The 17,416-nt window shown below is 39.1% G+C and overlaps 1 protein-coding gene across 4 annotated transcripts in view; it reads left to right on the plus strand.

Annotated features, from left to right (window-relative positions):
- Window positions 1–17,416, plus strand: part of MVB12B (multivesicular body subunit 12B) — a 274,057-nt gene that overhangs the window by 17,888 nt on the left and 238,753 nt on the right. For all 4 annotated transcript variants that reach the window (XM_077768243.1, XM_077768246.1, XM_077768244.1 and 1 more), the window contains exon 2: window positions 9,870–9,911. The gene's annotated coding sequence lies outside the window, so the exon portion shown is untranslated. The remainder of the gene's footprint in view (window positions 1–9,869; window positions 9,912–17,416) is intronic.

The raw sequence follows: 17,416 nt of genomic DNA on the forward strand, positions 1-17,416 counted from the left end.
CATCGTAAAGAGCCAGGTTCTCTAACATAAGAAGCATTCCTAAAAAGTGAGAAGAACAGAATGACAGCCCCATATGGGAAAAATTGCAAAGGCTCTAAAGCATGCATTCTCAGTATGCATCAGATCCCCAAGAGGGCAAAAATTGTTTCCTGGGGAGCAGAATATCTCAGATATGACAATGGTTCATGGCCATCCAAAGCTCTACTCTGAGGAATAAATCTTACTCCCTATAATCCCATTTCTGCTGATAGGAAAAAATTACATTAAATTTTTAATTGGTTGATTATAAACAGATTTATTTGTTATAATATGAATTATAAGAAAATAGTTGTAATAATTAATTAAAGCAAAATTTTCTCTCTTTACGATTGATTAATGAAGTGTTGAGAAAATACAAATCTCAAAAAATGGTTGACAGAAAAGAATATACAGATGGTTGTTGATCATATAAAAATAGGTTCATGTAGAAACTTTACAGGGATGTTCAAAGCAGCATTATTCATAATAGCCAAATGGTGGAAACAGCCCAAATGCCTATCATCTGATGAATGGATAAGATGTGATGGATCCATGCAATGGAATATTACCCCGCCATAAGTAAGGAACGAAGGGCAGACATCTGCTACAACATGAATGAACTCTGACAACACTACCCTAAGTGAAAGAAGCCAGTCACAATAGAACACGTGTTGTGTGGTTTTGTTTATATGAAATGTCTAGACAAGGAAAATCTATAGAGAAAGTGGTTGTTTGGGGCTGGGGGTGTCGGAGTTGGAAGAGTGATTTGCAAAGGGTACAGGGTTTCCTTTGGGGTGATGAAATGTTCTAAAACTGATTGTGGTGGTCACACAACTCTGACTATACTAAAAGTATAGTGGGAGGCTCAGTAGATTGGGAGTCTGACTTCGGCTCAGGTTGTGATCTTGTGGTTTGTTGCTTTGGCTCCACATCGAGCTCTGTGCTGACAGCTCGGAGCCTGGAGCCTGCTTCCAATTCTCTCTCTCTCAAAAACAATTAAAAAATAAACATCAAAAAATGTTTTTAATGTTTTATTTCTGAGAGAGAGAGAGAGAGAGAGAGAGACAGCGTGAGCAGGGGAGGGGCAGAGAGAGAGGGAGACACAGAATCCGAAGCAGGCTCCAGGCTCTGAGCTGCCAGCACAGAGCCTGATGTGGGGCTCGAACCCAGGAACTGCGAGATCATGACCTGAGCCAAAGTCGGATGCTTAACCAACTGAGCCACCCAGGCGCCCCTGAAAAAACTTTTTAAAGGTACTGGATTGTACACTTTAATTGGCTGAGTTGTTTGATATGTGAATTACAGCTGATAATGCAGTTGTCAAAAAAGTAATCAGTAGTTCTCAGTCTTAATGATTCTTAGTCTTTCTTTGGCATGAACTACTTTAGTATCTCTCAGAAGCTGTGGATACTCTCGCCAGAAAAATTTGTACATGCAGAAGGAGTTTGCATTTAATTTCAGTGAGTTTAGGGACCCCCAGACTCCTGGCTTAGCTTAGGAACTCTGCAAAATATTTAGTAACATGGGAATATTTTCCTTAATTGCCAGTAAGTGGAATATGCAGTCTTTTGAAGATAGAATGATTAGAATTAATTCATTTCTGTGGTGTGTATCAACTCTTCTCATTCTGGAACATTTCTCATTGATTCTTATACTTTTCTCAGGTATCCAGATCTCCTTTAATGTGAGGTTGTATGGTTCTTTTCATAAAGCTGCGATTCTTTTTTTGTCATTTAATAATTTGTGTTGCTCTCTTGAACTGTATTTTGATCCCAGTATTACTTAAAATTTTTATTACCGCATTCATTTTATAAACGGTGACCTTACCAAGTGCTTTCCGTGTTTTGGCTTTTTCATTTCTTCATTTTATTTAATTTTCAAAAGGGGAAGCATCATTACTGTTTTCTGAATATAAAAGTCCTACATGTTCATCATTTAAAAATTCAAACCGTTTAAAAGATTAGAAAGTGAAAGTACCTCAATAATTTTACCCCTAGAGATAGCCACTGTTTCTTATTAGTTGTAAGTATTTTTCAGTTAATTATCTAGGGCTTCCTAGATAGAAAAATCGTATCATCTTTAATTAATGTGCAACAAGGATAATGTTTGAGGGATTAAGCCAATGCATTTTTCTTTAAAAAAGAATCAATTATGAAATATCCTAAACATACAAAAAGGTACAGAAAAGGATATAACAGATACTCATTTTACCATTATCAGAGTTTGGGAGTCCCTCCCATCCACCCATTCCTATCTTGGGCCTCCCGTCCCCCTGCTCTGAAGCACACCACCTGTATGTTTACAACATAAGCACATATCCACGAACAATACACAGAATTATTTTGTGTGTTCTTCAGTGTACGTGAATAGTAGTGTACCATCTCTAACTTTTAATTTTTTTATTAAAAATTTTTTTTTAATGTTTATTCATTTTTGAGAGCGCGAGTGGGGGAGGGACAGAGAGAGAGAAGGAGACACAGAATCAGAAGCAGGCTCAGGGCTCTGAGCTGTCAGCACAGAGCCCGATGTGGGGCTTGAACTCACAAACTGTGAGATCATGACCTGAGCCGAAGTTGGATGCCCAACCGACTGAGCCGCCCAGGTACCCCCATCTCTTTTTAAAAGATTTTGAGATTTACTCATGTTGATCCACATAGATCTAGTTTTCATTTTATCTGCTTGCGGTATTTAATCATATGAATATTTTCCCACTTCCTTTCTAAGGTCCGGTTGTTTCCATTTTTAAACCATCCTATAGAGTACATGATAAGCATTTTTACCCATGTGTTCCTAGGCACGCAGAGGAGAATATGTGTAGGGTACGTCTGTGGATGTACAATTGCTATGACACAAGATGTGTGTACCTTCCTTCCACTGGGCTAGGTCCAGTATTATCAAAATATCTCCAGTGTGATTGTACCAGTGTACATTCCCACCAGCACCAGGTTCTGCAAGAGTGCTGCTTTTCCTTGCATCTTCCCCACCATCAGTACCATCTGATTCGTAAGTTTTGCCAGTGGGTGGATATGAAATGTTATCTCATTTGTGGCTTTTAAGTGTATTTATTCTTATTTTGAGAGAAATAGAGAGCAAGCACCAGCAGGGGGTGGCCAGAGAGAGAGAGGAAGAGCAAGAAGAGAGGAGAGAGAATTCCAGGCAGGCTCTGCACTGTCAGCGCAGAGCCAGGTGCAGGGCTTGATCTCACGAACCATGAGATCATGGCCTGAACTGAGATCAAGAGTCAGATGCTTAACTGACTGAGCCACCCACGTGCATCTGCCTTTAGTTACATTGTCTTGATTACTTGGGAGGTTGCACAGCTTTTCACTTATTTATTTACTATTGAGGTTTTCTTTTCGGAGTCCCTGTCGATAAGCCTTTGTCCATTTTCCCCCTCATTGGTTTGTTAAAGTTCATTATACGTTGTAGACACTAATATTTTGTTGCACATCGTTTCTCCCAAACGGTGCTGTTTTCACTTTGGTTTGTGTTTCTTTCACTTTTTTATATTATCATTTGTTGTATATACGTGTTTTATTTTTGGGTACTCAAGTTTATCAATGTTTGCCTTTATGGTTTAGTGCTTTTTTTTCTCTTTCATAGGAAATCCTTCCCACCCCAGTGTCATAAACACATGTCCCTGTATTTCTTTGTAAAATTTTTAAGATTTTTGCCATTTATAATTAGTCTTTAGTCCATCTGAAATTAATTTTTATATGATGTATACTTTTTTATACAATGCTAGGGATTTTATTTTGTGTTTTCCTCATATGGATAACAATTCCAGCATTATTTTCCCCCTTTTTTGACTTTTTACTTTAAAAAATTTCAAACATATACAGAAATACAGAAAATAAGATAATAAACCTCATGATAGTGTCAATCATTCCCTCTTCTACATTATTTTGAAGCAAAGTCGGACATCATATAATTTATTCTGTAAATATTTGAACATCAGTCTTTAAAGGATTGGGTCTCTTTGGACCCGCAGTAACGTTATTACATCTAAAAAACATTAACTCCTTAATACCAGTAAAAAATTTTCTACAAATTATATATGTTTCTTTTTGGTTTGAATCAGAATCCAAATAAAGTCCACATATTGCTGTTGATTGAATTGTCCTAAGTGTATTTTAATATATAAGTATCCCTCCTTTTATTCCCTTGAAATTTATTTGTTAAGGAAATCAGAGTGCTGGTTCTATGGATTCCCACATTCTAGGTTTTTCTGACTGTTTATTTGTGGTATCATTTCCTAGAAACACCTGATGACATTCAGGTTTGACATTTAGCAAGAATATTTCATATAGGGTTTTGGGTATTCCTCTCAGCAGGTACATAACATCTAACATCATGTTTTTGGGATATTAACAACCATTGATGTGCCTAGATCCATCACTTCATTAGAGCTTGGAAAATGGCAGTATTCTAATTCTGTCAGCCCATTATCCTTTATTATAATATCATTTATTGAATAGTCCATTCTTTGGTGACTCTTTTAGGCTGATCCCTTATATGTGTGACTTAGTTTCCAGGCTGTCTTCTCTGTTCTTGACCTATTTGTCTGTCCTGGCACTGATACCATGCTACTTAATCACTTTAGCTTCATATTAAGTCTTCATATCTGGCAAAAGACTACATCAGAGTGGGGGACCTGGGTGGCTCAGTCGGTTAAGCATCCGACTTTGGCTCAGATCATGATCTCACGGTTTGTGGGTTTGAGTCCTACGTCAGGTTCTTTGCTGGCAGCTCAGAGCCTGGAGCTCCTTTGGTTTCTGTGTCTCTCTTTCTCTCTGCCCCTCCCCTGGTCACACTCTGTCTGTCTGTCTCTCAAAAATAAACATGAAAAATTTTAAAACAAAGAATACATCACAGAATACATGAGTGTACACACACACTGAGGGGAAAAAAAGCTCTTCTTGACCTTTTATGATTCCATACATATTTTGGGATCCGTTTATCAAGTTCCATGAGAAACTCCCTTGATGTTTTGGAATGACACTGCATCAAATCTATACATCAATTTAGAGAGAATTGCCATCTTTGTGATATTGAGTCTTCACATCCACTAACGTGATGTTAGTTATCCATTGATGATGAATGTTATCCATTCATTTTGGCCTTTTATATCCTTCAGTGAAGTTTTATAATTTTCTCTTTAAAGTTCTGATACATCTTATGGATGTTGTCATTGTGAGTGGTATCTTCTTTTTGAATTACATTTTTTAAACTGTTCCTAGCGTACGGGAATGCAGTCAGTTTTTATATATGGAATTTGTATTTAGCAGGCTTCGAGAGCTCTTGTATTCTGATGGTGAGTTGGTAGATTTTCCTGGAGTTTTTTCAAATGTAAGCAATGATTTTTAAATCTGGGAATAATGACAATTCTGTCATTTCTAATCCATGTATCTTTTATTTTTGTCTCATCAATTGTATTTGCCTAATATTGAATCAAGTGCTGATAATGATATTTTTTTTTTTTTTGCTTCTGTCTGAATTTCATAGAAATGCTTTTTGATATTCAGCACTATCATGAGTATTGTAACTTTTCTCTTTTTTTTTTTTGGCTTTATTTTTTCCAGCTTTATTGAGCTATGGTTAACATATAATATTGTGCAAGTTTAAAGTATATGGTGTGATGATTTGATACATGTATATATTACAAAATTTATCATAATAAGGTTAGTTAGTACATCCTCACCTCGTGTAATTACCATTTTTGTTGTGATGGTGGTCACAATTGTGAGAACATTTAAGGTTTACTCTCTTAGCAACTTTCATGTGTACAATACAGAATTGTTAGCTATAATCACCATGCTGTGCGTTACAGCCCCAGAGCTTAGTCGTCTTATAGCTGGAGGTTTGTACCCTTTGACCAATACATACCCCATATAAGGCCAGGTGAGCTCCTTTCTGTTCCCTAGCTAACTTTTCATAAATAAGCATTCAGTTTTATCACATGCTTTCCCCCACATTTGTTGAGATAATTTTTTTTTTAATTATATTACTGGACTATGGGGCTGCCTCAGTCAATGGAGTGTGCGACTCTTGATCTCAAGGTCATGGGTTTGAGCCCCACGTTGGGTGGGGCTCATTATTAAATAATGAATTATTTAAGTCATTATTAAATAAATAAATAATGCTTATTAAATAAAAACTTAAAAATATATATAACTGGGCTAATTACATTAATATTTTTAGATGCTAACAATGAAAATATTTTTAATTTTTATCTTTGTATCCCTCAGATAATCCCTGCTTGTTTATAATGTGTTGCTCCATTTTTTATTCATTGCTCAATTTGTTTAATACAGTAAAACCTTGGTTTGTGAGCATAATTCATTCCGGAAACATGCTTGTACCCCAAAGCACTCATCTATCAAAGTAAATTTCAAGAACCATTGGCTCATTCGTGATCATGTGACGTTCGGCATCATGTACTTCTCATATTGCAAGACATAGCTCATTTATCAAGGTAAAATTTATTAGAAACATTTGCTTGTCTTGCAGAATACTCACAGGACAAGTTACTAGCAATCCCAAATTTTACTGTATTTTATTTAGGTTTTTTCATCTATGCTCACAAGTAAGATTATCGTATAATATGTGTTCCTTGTAGCTTCCTTGTCTGTTTTGGTATTAATGTTGCCCCAGCTTCATAAAATGTGTTAAGGAGCTTCCCCCTTTCCCCCTTTTTTCTATTCATTAAAACGTGTTGTAAAGAGTAAAGATTTTGTATTCCTTGAAGTTTTGATAACGCTTACCCACAGAATCATTGGTGCCTGATAATTTTGTTTTGTTTTGTTTCTGTGGGTAGAATCTAAAATATGGATGCCATTTTATTAGCGATTAAACATCTATACAGTTTTCTTCTTTCTTCTTGGATCACTTTTATAAATTGTACTTATCTACGAAATTGTTCAAAATTTTAATTTATTGTTATAAAACAACTTTGCGATGTCCTTTCGTGATTTATTATAGCTGATGTTTTGTTCCTCCTGTTTTTCATTCTTAATATTGTTTATTTGAGTCTTCTCTCTCTTTTCTTGATAAATCATGGTAGAACTTTGTATATTTTATTAGTCTTTGCAAAGAACTAATTTAGGGGCTTAAAAATCTTCTTTGCTATTAATTTAATTGATAATATAATTGGTTTCTGTTTTCTTCTCATTTTTATCATTGTCCTTTATGTTTACTTAGTTACTCTTTTACTAACTATTGAAATTGGATGCTTAACTCAGTGATTTTCCATCTTTTTAAAACACTTTCTTCTTTTATCGCCTCCCATGTTTTTATTTTATTTATTTATTTGTTTATTTATTTATTTAGCCTCCTGTGTTTTTAAAAATGGTGTTTTAATTTTTGTTAAACTTTCTGAATCAGTGGGGTCTGTTAGCTATTTATTTGTAATTTATTTCTAATTTTATTTGTTGTTAGCATACATGGTCTGCATGTCTTGGATTTTTCAAAGACTTTTCTGATCCAGTACTTGGTTCCTTTTATGACTGTTCCATAGATGCTTGAAAAGATTGATTCTTTAAATTTTAACTACAGGGTTCTAAACGGATTTACAAGTTCAAGATTGTTAACTATATTGTTCAAGTCTTCTTTATCTTTACTAATTTTATTTTTCATCTACTTGACATACATATGAGAGAGAGTTGATTAAAAATCTTCTATGATTGTGGACGTGTCTGCTTTTCCTTATAATTCCAGTTATGTTTTGCTGTATACATTTTGAGGTTGTTAGGTGCATACAATTTTAAGATTCTTATATCTTTTCTGTTAATTATTTTGTATTGTTATGTAACGTCACTCTTTTTTAGTGCTTTTATCTCAAAATCTATTTTGCCAGATGGTAATATAGCTATATCATCTTTTAAGTTATTTTTTAAAATGTTTATTTATTTATTTTGAGAAAGAGAGATAAAGAGAGGAAGAGAGAGAGAATCCCAAGCAGGCTCTGTGCAGTTAGCACAGGGCCCAACATAGGGCTCAAACTTATGAACTGTGAGTTCGTGATCTGAGCGGAAATCAAGAGTCAGATGCTTAACTGACTGAACCACTCAGGTGCCTCTTCACTTAATACTAACATGTATTTCTACCATCTTATTTTGTGCGGTTTCCTATGTTTTTTCTTTATTTATTCTCTCTCCACCCCTATTTTCCGGCTTGTATTTCATATCTTTATTCTCTCCCTTCCTTTTATTTCCTCCAGTGGTTTGAAAGTTTGAGTATCTGTTTCTCTGCTTTCAGAGTATAAGCTTAACTTTTTATAATGCATGCCCAAATTACCAAAGTCGGAAGTTCATACCCTCATCCTAAGGTGTTAAGTGATCTGATGACCACTCCTCCTACACTCTGCACCTTATTTTATCTAGAAATCTAATTCCACATTGTTTTAAAACTTCTTCAAATTAATTCTTCATTGAATATCTGGTCTCCTCATGTCAGGGCTAGTGAACTTTAGTTTATACACCTACGGTTCTGGGTTTTGAAAAATTCCCTCTTTATTTCTCACATCTGGGCATTTTCATTTGTGTGTGTGTGTGTGTGTGTTAGAGAGAGAGATATTTGTCCTTCTGTGCCTGACTTATTTCGCTCAGCATAACACCCTCAAGGTCCATCCATGTTGCTACACATGGCCAGATTTCATTGNAGACTGAGAGACTGAGAGACTGAATAGGTCTGTGTTTTGAAAATATGGAATATTTTATGTAAGGATTCTAGGAATATTCTAGATGAGAGGAGAAAGGGGTGCCATGTCATCTCAGTTTGCCATATTGAATGGCACTCCAGATTTTTTGGCATTTGTATATCTGTACTTAGAGAAAATACAGTTTTGTTGTGGCTTGTTTTTTTAACATATAAGAGTATCATATACTATATACTATCCTGTATCTTTCTTTTAATAAGCATCTTTCCTGTCAATATCTATGTGTCAAACTGATTTTCATTGTTGCAATTTATTGCATAGTTTGGATTTAATATAGTTTATTCAACCATATTTTGCTTGGACACTAAGATTATTTCTATGTTTTGCCGTTATAGGGAATGTTGCAGTCAAAATTGTGTATAACGTGCCTTAGGAATGCATGCCAGTGTTTCTGTAAGATAGAAACAAAAATGGGAAATTGTCATTTTATAGAATATGCATTTTTTTTCATTTTGATCCTGCACAAATGCCTTCATGTGGGAATGCCATTTTATGTACATTTTTATATACATTTCATATTCTTCTCATAATGTGTAAATCTATTACCCCCATCCTGTCAACATTTGTTACACTTGAACTTGAAAAAAAATTGCTGAACTAGTGAGTAAAAATATCTCTTTATTTTACTTTGCATTTTGTCCCCTGATTACAAGTAAAGTGAAGCACTTTTTAAAATATGGTTACTGACCATGGGCACTTGGATAGCTTTTTTGGTTGAGCGTATGACTCGTGATTCTGGCTCTGGTCCTGATCCCAGGGTCATAAGATCAAACCCTGTGGCCGGCCTCATGCTGAATGTGGAGCCTGCTTGGGATTCTCTCCCTCCCTCTCCCTCTGCCCCTCCCTTGCTCCTGAGCACGCTCTAAAGTAAAATTAAATTTAAAAAAAAATAGATTACTGACCATTTGCATTTCATTTTTCTGTGAATTGCCTGTTCATATTCTTGTCCATTTCCTATTCTAGATTGTCTTAGTCACTTGTAAGAATTATGGCTCACAGGGTAGTCAACTTTATTAAACTTTGCATTTATGGCTTTTAGCTTTTATGCTTTATGTAAGAAGCTTCCCATACCCCCAGTTGATAATAAAAGCTCCTGTATTTCTTCTAACACCATTGTTTTGTGTTCTGCTTTTAGGACTTTAACCCATCAGAACTTTTTCCTTAAGGATAGTGTGAGGTAAGGATCTAATTTTCCTTTTTTTCACGTGAGTCAATTGTCCCAATATCATTTGTTGAGTGGTATATGATTTACTCACACATCCGATAGTGCATCTTATTTAGATAAATAAATCAATGGATGATCTATCTGAATGCCAGTCAGCTCTATTATCTATTGATTTAATTGTCTTCTTCTATACCAATGTCATACCACTTTAATTTCTATAATTTTGCCAAGCTGTGAAGCTTAGAGAATAAAAAATAGACTATGTGTAATACGTATTTGGTCAGTTCATGTGCATTTGCTCTTCCATATTAATTTCAGCTTGTAAAATTCCATGAAAAATCCTATTGAGTTGCAGTTGATATGATATTGACTTTAAAGATTATTTGAGGGAGAGTTTCTTTCATGTTCCAAATGCTTTGAGCTTTTTATTTGTTCAGACTTTCCTTATGACCTTTTAATTTTATTGCATCTAGCCTCTTCCTGTAATCAGTGTTTATTGAGCACCTACATTATAGCAGCCACTGTGCTTGGCACTGAGGCTCACTGGTGACAAGACAGACCTATTCTCTGCCCTCATGTGGCTTAAATTTCCTTACCATTCCCTTTGTGGGCTAGAAAACAGTTTGATTTTTTTTTTAATGCCAAGTGGTATGTGTTAAGACTATGTATTCTGTGTATGTAGATTATAGATTTTGAAATATATCTAGTAAATAACCTTATTAATGCAATTACTCATATCTACCATATTTTTATTTCTTTGTGCCTACTTGATTTGACAAAGCGATGCAATAATGTTAAGGTATCCTATTAAGATTGTGATCTTGCCAAATTCATCTTGGTATTTCTAATAGCTTTTGCTTTGTATATTGCTTTTTAAAAAATACTACCACTTATTAGATTTTTTTAATAAAGAAAATCTTCAAGAATATCCCATAATGTCACCATCGACGTAATCCTTACCAATTCCCCAAACACATGCGCGCATGCACGCACACACACACACACACACACACACACACACACGTGAGGAATTTCAGATTGTACACAATTGTTCAGATTGTTCCTACTTTACTATGCAGCCACTGTAACAACTAGGCAACTTTTGTCCGGGAGCACCTTCCTCCCTCCAGTGTTATTCCACAGAGAGAGCCCCGTGTTTCTGGAATACCAGTGATGAGCTGAACTCTCTCTAATGACATAAGCCTCCAGGGGTCTTGGAGTAGGTGTGTTAGGGGCTACACCCAGTTTCCGCGGCCAGCGCTTCTTGCTTCAGAACTGCTTGGGCCTTCTAGAGCGGCGCTTCTCAGACATTTATGTGCTTACAGATCCCTGGAGACTTTGATAATAACCAGATTCCGATTCAGCGTTTCTAGGATAAGACCTGAAATTCTGCATTTTTTTTTTTAATGTTTATTTTGGAGAGAGACAGAGAGGGAGACACAGAATCTGAAGCAGGCTCCAGGCTCTGAGCTGTCAGCACAGAGCCCAACTCGGGGCTCAAACTCATGAACCGCGAGATCATGACCTGAGCCGAAGTCAGATGCTCAACTGACTGAGCCACCTAGGCGCCCCTGAGATTCTGCATTTCTAACAATGCTCTCAGGGAATACCCCGAGCTGCTGGTTCATCAGCCACACTTTGAATAGCAAGGTCTGGTCCTTAAACTTCTCTGCCCTTTGGAGCCCCCTGGGGAGTTTTATAAGATCTGAATGCCTGGGTACCACCCCCAGAAATTCCAATTTAATTGATATGGGTTGTGGCCTACACAGGGCAGGTTAAAAGTTCTTCAGGTAATTCTAGTGGGCAGCAAAGTGTGAGAACCAATGTTTAAAAAAATTTTTTTTAAGTTTTTTATTTATTTCTGAGAGAGAGAGAGACAGCATGAGCAGGGGGAGGATCAGAGAGAGAGGGAGACACAGAATCTGAAACAGGCTCCAGGCTCTGAGCTGTCAGCACAGAGCCTGATGCAGGGCTCAAACCCACTTGCTGTGAGATCATAACCTGAGCTGAAGTCGGACGCTTAACTGACTGAGCCACCCAGGTGCCCCAAGAACCAATGTTTTAAAGAAACTCTCGTCTTCCTCTTCGTACGTTTGCTGCAGAAGTGCTCTCAACAGGTGCCTGGGCTGGAGCTGCTGTGGAAGCCCCTGGAAGCTATTTCCCTGGGGTCCTGGTGAGGACCAGGTTCCCTCCCATGGGCATTTGAAGGTGGAGACTTGCTTTGATCTGGGCCTCATGGAGACTTCTTACTTTATCTTTTCCTGCACTTGAGGGGTATCTCCCTACAGTCTCACGTCCTCATGTATTTCCTTCACTTTTCAGGAAGGCACTGTGTTTTTGTCTTACGATATCTCCCAGAGTGAGAGAGAACAAAATCAGAAAGTCTTGGCCATGCCGAGAGCACCTGCCGAAGTCCTCACTTCCCAAAGAGGATAACCCTGCCCTGCAGATCTGACCGAGGCCTCTGCCTACATCTGTCACTGTCCTGCCCAGCCCCCCTTCATCTGTCTTACCTCTGCAGTGCCTTGCCTTAGAAAAAGCGGTTCTCAAAGCCGGGGGACCCTGGGCAGCAACCTCAGCATCACCTGGGAATTGGTTAAAAAGTCAAAATTCTCAAGCACCACTCCGGTGCTACTGATCAGAAACTGTGGGGGGTGGAGCCCCGACGTCAGTGTTTTCTCAAGCCCTCCAGGGGATTCTTATACCCACTCAAGTTTGAGGACCCTTGCCCACGATGCTGACTGATTTATTTGATCTGGGGCGGTGCTCAAGCATCGCTGTGTGGAAAAGGTTCCCCAGGTAATTCTAATGTGCAGTCACGGCTCTGAACCACTGCTTTACAGAGTCCTGATTCCTGAGATTTATCAGGCTGTTCTCTTAGGGGCCAAGTAATAACTTGATCTCCAGCTACAACAGTGCCATCACCTTGAAACTCACTCGGTAATGCTTCTGGTATTTCGTGCGAATCTTCTTCTCCTTTCCTCTCAGATTAGTCCAGGTTTTCTGTAACTCCTCGCTTTAGATGCCCCAGGGTGTGAGTTGCGAGTTCCCAGTTGCTCCAGTGATAGGATCCCCTGTGTGTGTGTGTGTGTGTGTGTGTGTGTGTGTTTGTGTGTGTGCGCGTGCGTGTGTGTAAGAGGCCATCTCCCACTGGTTCCCTGTGTGTGGTTCCCTTGGGGAGAATTTTTCTAGTTTTCTCTCTGGGATCTTGCTTTTTTTTTTTTAACCCCCTCTGACATACTCTTCAATAACTATTCCTGGTGGAGTAACAGCTAAGATGTGGCCCTTTCTCTGATGCTCTGTCTGCCTTTCCCTTTCATATCAGTCCCTTCTATCTTCAAGGTCAGATTTGCCATTTCATAGCCGTATAGTCTGCTATGAAGTTCTCAATCATTCTAGAATCTTCCTCCACTCGGTGGGGCTGCTTTTAATTATTTTCTTTTTTTTCCATTGCTTCCTGCTCTGACAGTCTGAAGTGTATTTTTCTCTGTACACCTAAACTTTCTGGACAACTTAATTCTCAGAGACAGAATCCTCTAAGGACAGGGTTTTGTTTTGTTTTTTTTAAGTTTATTTATTTATGAGAGAGAGAGACAGCATGAGTGGGGGAGGGGCAGAGAAAGCAGAAGACACAGAATCCGAAGCAGGCTCCAGGCTCTGAGCTGTGAGCACAGAGCCCGACACGGGGCTTGAACTCCTGAACTACGAGATCATGACCTGAGCCAAAGTCAGATGCTTAACCAACTGAGCCACCCAGGCGCCCTCCAAGCACAGGATTTCTTTAACTCCTCTGTAGTTTTTTGGGTTTGCAAAAATTTTATGGAGTTATTTCTCTATGAACCTAAGATTCTCTTTTCCTTTTTATCAGTACATTAATAAAATACGCTGCTCTCTTGAGAGTGAAGTCTCGATTTAGATCTCTAAACTCCAAAGCTATGATTAGACCAGAGCCAAGTTTAGACCAGATTTGGGGAGTGTGACCTGTAAAAGATTCTGAGGAAGCCATATAAACACACAGCTTCCCTTGGCCCTGAATGCACCATAAGACAACATAGAAGGGCATGGAATTTTGGCAGCCTACCTACACGGTCTACCTGTGTCTCATGTTAGTAGCATAAAGTAGGGGTTCGTGCATGCATATTGTGTAGCGTGCATGGAACTTGCACGCAGTATAAGTTTTATGAAAGCAGTAGTAAAAACAAAAAGTCATTGTTCCTCTCCTTAGTGTCTGAAAGGTTCATGTGATAGGCTGAATAATGGCTTTCTGAGATGTGCATGTCTTCATCTTCAAAATCTGTGACTGTGTCACCTTCCATGTTAGAAGGAATATTCTGGTGTATTAAGTGAAGGATCTTGAAATGGGGGCTCAGACTAGATTATCCTAGGGAGGCCTAAGCGTAATCCCAAGAGCCCTTATAAGAAGGAGGCAGGAAGTTCGGGGTGAAGAAAAGCTGACGTAACAACAGAAGGAGAGAGAGAGGTCACAAGATGCTAGGCTGCTGGCTTTGAAGATGGAGGAGGTGGTCATGAGTCAAGAAATGCAGAGGGCTTCTAAAAGCTGGAAAAGGCAAGGAGACATCCTCTTCCTGGAGTCTCTAGACACAGTCCAGCCCTCCCAACACCTCAGTTTTGACCCACGGAAACCCATTTTTGGACTTGTGACCTCCAGAAGTGTAAGACAATAGATTTGTGTTGTCTTAAGCCACTAAGTTTGTCTTAACTTCTTAGAACAGCAATAAGAAACGAATATGGTATATGGATATGGATTAAGTGTCTTCTTTTCCCTATGAGCAGAGCACTCGCTCTGCTCTGCCTGTCCACTGAGCCCCCCCACCCCCCGCCTGCTGACGTCTGCTGAGAGCCACCTGCAAGGCTCATGCTGAACTGGGCACCGAGTATTCTCTAACAGCTGTACCCACCCTTACCCTGAGGCAGCAGCGTGACCCACTTTTGCCGAGGCCTGTGCCTGCATAAAAGCAGCAACTTGCCAGTGGAAACAGCCTGATGGTAGGGCACCTCCACACCCTCAGTCCTTGCATATTAGTTTGCTCCCCAGTTCTGCTGCTAGTTCACCCCTGAATGTAACTCTGCCCTGAATGAACGGACCTACCCACCCACACATTGCCTTGTCTCTGAGGGTCAAGCCTGCGCCTGCACGTTCAAGGCCTGGAGGACGTGTCCAGAATGGGGGCGTCCCGTGGACGGCCAGCTCCAGAGAACAGAGTGGGGGAGGGGCTGAGCTGTACCCAGTTCTTGACCCCAAACTCACCTTCTGAGCGAGTCCCACCCTTCTGCAGGGAGATGTGAATGGGCGAGCTGAGGGGAAGGGAAGACGGGGGACGCGACAGAGCCGTGTCCTCATGGAAGGCAATGTGGGGTGATGGGTTTCTCTGTGTTGCTGACTTCTCACAGCAGCCCTGTGGGAGAGGAGTGTGCACGTTGCATTCAGGTCAAGTGGGTCTCAGAAGTGAGACACTTTTCTCACCAGTACCAAGAGGGCAAAGATGGGGTTCAAACCCACCTCAGTCTAAATACACCTTTTGTTTTAAAGGCAGAGGCAAAAATGGTCTTATTGAGGGCTGTCTGGGTGGCTCAGAGCATCTGACTTTGCCTCAGGTCATGATCTCACTGTTTGTGGGTTCAAGCCTCATGTCAGGCTCTGTGCTGATTCTGTCTCCCTCTCCCTGCCCCTCTCCCGCTTGTGCTCTTTCTCTGTCTCTCAAAAAAAGTAAACGTTAAGAAAAAAAATTTTTTAATGGTCTCTTTGAGAGCAGGTGAGGTAAGCCTGGGCAGGAGTACATCAAGTGAATGGGTCATTTGAAGGGTCTTTCCTTCCAGTTTTCCCACCGGTTTCTCTTATGCACATTTTCTGATCCCACAAGAGAGAGGAATTTGTGTTTTGCATTTACACTAACCGTGTATACCTTCGCAGCAACCACATGAGTTCTGTTCTGTTATTATCCTCATTTTACAGTTGAGGAAACTGAGTCACAGAAAGAGTCACAACTTGCCCGATGTCACATAGCTCAAAAGTGAAAGAACTGGGATTCTACGTTCCATGTCCACATCCAGCACTGCCTGGGAAATAAATGGCACAAAGAACAGATGGAGTGGAGCGGACCACACCCTTTGCAGAATACATTGCTTCCAGAGAGGGCAGGAGAACGCTGCTTAGTGAGAAGCACATTTAGTCCCATGTGCGCAGCTGACAGGGCACAGGCAGCCTGCCTCTTAGCTCTTGTTGGCTGGGTCATAAAGTAGATCAGACATTGTCACTCCCCTACTGAAAGTCCTCTATGGCTCCATGTTGCTCTTGGGAACAGTTACAGCTATTTTCAGATGGCCTCTGAGGCCTTGCTGGGTCTGGTGCCAGCCTCATTGTAAGCCATCTCCTGATTTCTTTTAATTGAATTTTACATTTTCTATCAGAGTTGATGTACATGATATAGAATTAAATAGCACTGTAAGGTATATAATAAAAAACAGAGTCCCTGCTACCTCCTCAGTTTCCCCTTCCCATGAGACAGCAACTTTCAACTTTCAGTGATCTCTTCTGCTATTTGCCTTTGTATTTCAAAACAACTCTTTATGCTCCTAGTTCCATGTTTTTGAAGAAAAATCTATTAACTTTCTAGTAAGAATTAGATGAAGATTTAGTTCTCTTACATCACACCACACACTTCCCCTCTTCCTGTCCTACCATCATGGTTACATCACAACTTTTGTTAATCGAACACTCAGCATTTATATAATTACGACTATGTAAAGTTTGGTCACAGCTGAGCCATGTAGTGTACTATTAATACATTTTTTTCTTGTATAACTTTTGTTTTTCCTGGAGTCAATAATTCATTTGATTTTTAAATTTGCCTGGTTTTCTGATTCTTCAACACTTTGGTCTCAAACTTGCCAATGAACTAAAATACTTCTCCCAATATCATCACATTCATCAAGTAATTTATCTTTTGTTTTTACTCTACTGGACATAGCCTTCCTGTGGCCTTACATATTTCTTCCATGATCCAGGGTTATTTTTCTCAGTGCTTCCCTGGTGTATGACTGTTATCTTGGGATATTTCCTTCCCATCCTCCAGAATTTTTCCTTTGCCTTTTTGTTGGATATCATTTCCTGAATTCCATCCTTTTGTCTTTCTTGGTTTTCTCCCTCTTTTAGCTGTAGCATGTCTTCTAGCAGCATCCTGAGAAGGAATGCCAAGGCCCTAATCTATTTCTTTAAGTCTTGCTTGTCTAATAATGTATTTATTCTTCTTTCACAGTTAATTGATAACTGAGATGCCGAATTCTTGGTTAGCAGTTAATTCCCTTTATAATATGTAAGTCTTTGCTTCATGTCTTCTAGCTTCCAGATTTGCTTTTCAGAAATGCAGTACCATTCTGGTTCCTGGTTCTTTGTGTACAACTTTCTTCCTCTCTGGAAGTTTCTAGGATCTTTCTTTATTCTTGGTATTCTAAAATTTCACAATAATATGCCTAATTTTTTCGTATTTTATTTTCTG

This window comes from Crocuta crocuta, unplaced genomic scaffold, assembly GCF_008692635.1.
Source record: "Crocuta crocuta isolate KB4526 unplaced genomic scaffold, BGI_CrCroc_1.0 scaffold35, whole genome shotgun sequence".
NCBI classification, from domain to species: domain Eukaryota; kingdom Metazoa; phylum Chordata; class Mammalia; order Carnivora; family Hyaenidae; genus Crocuta; species Crocuta crocuta.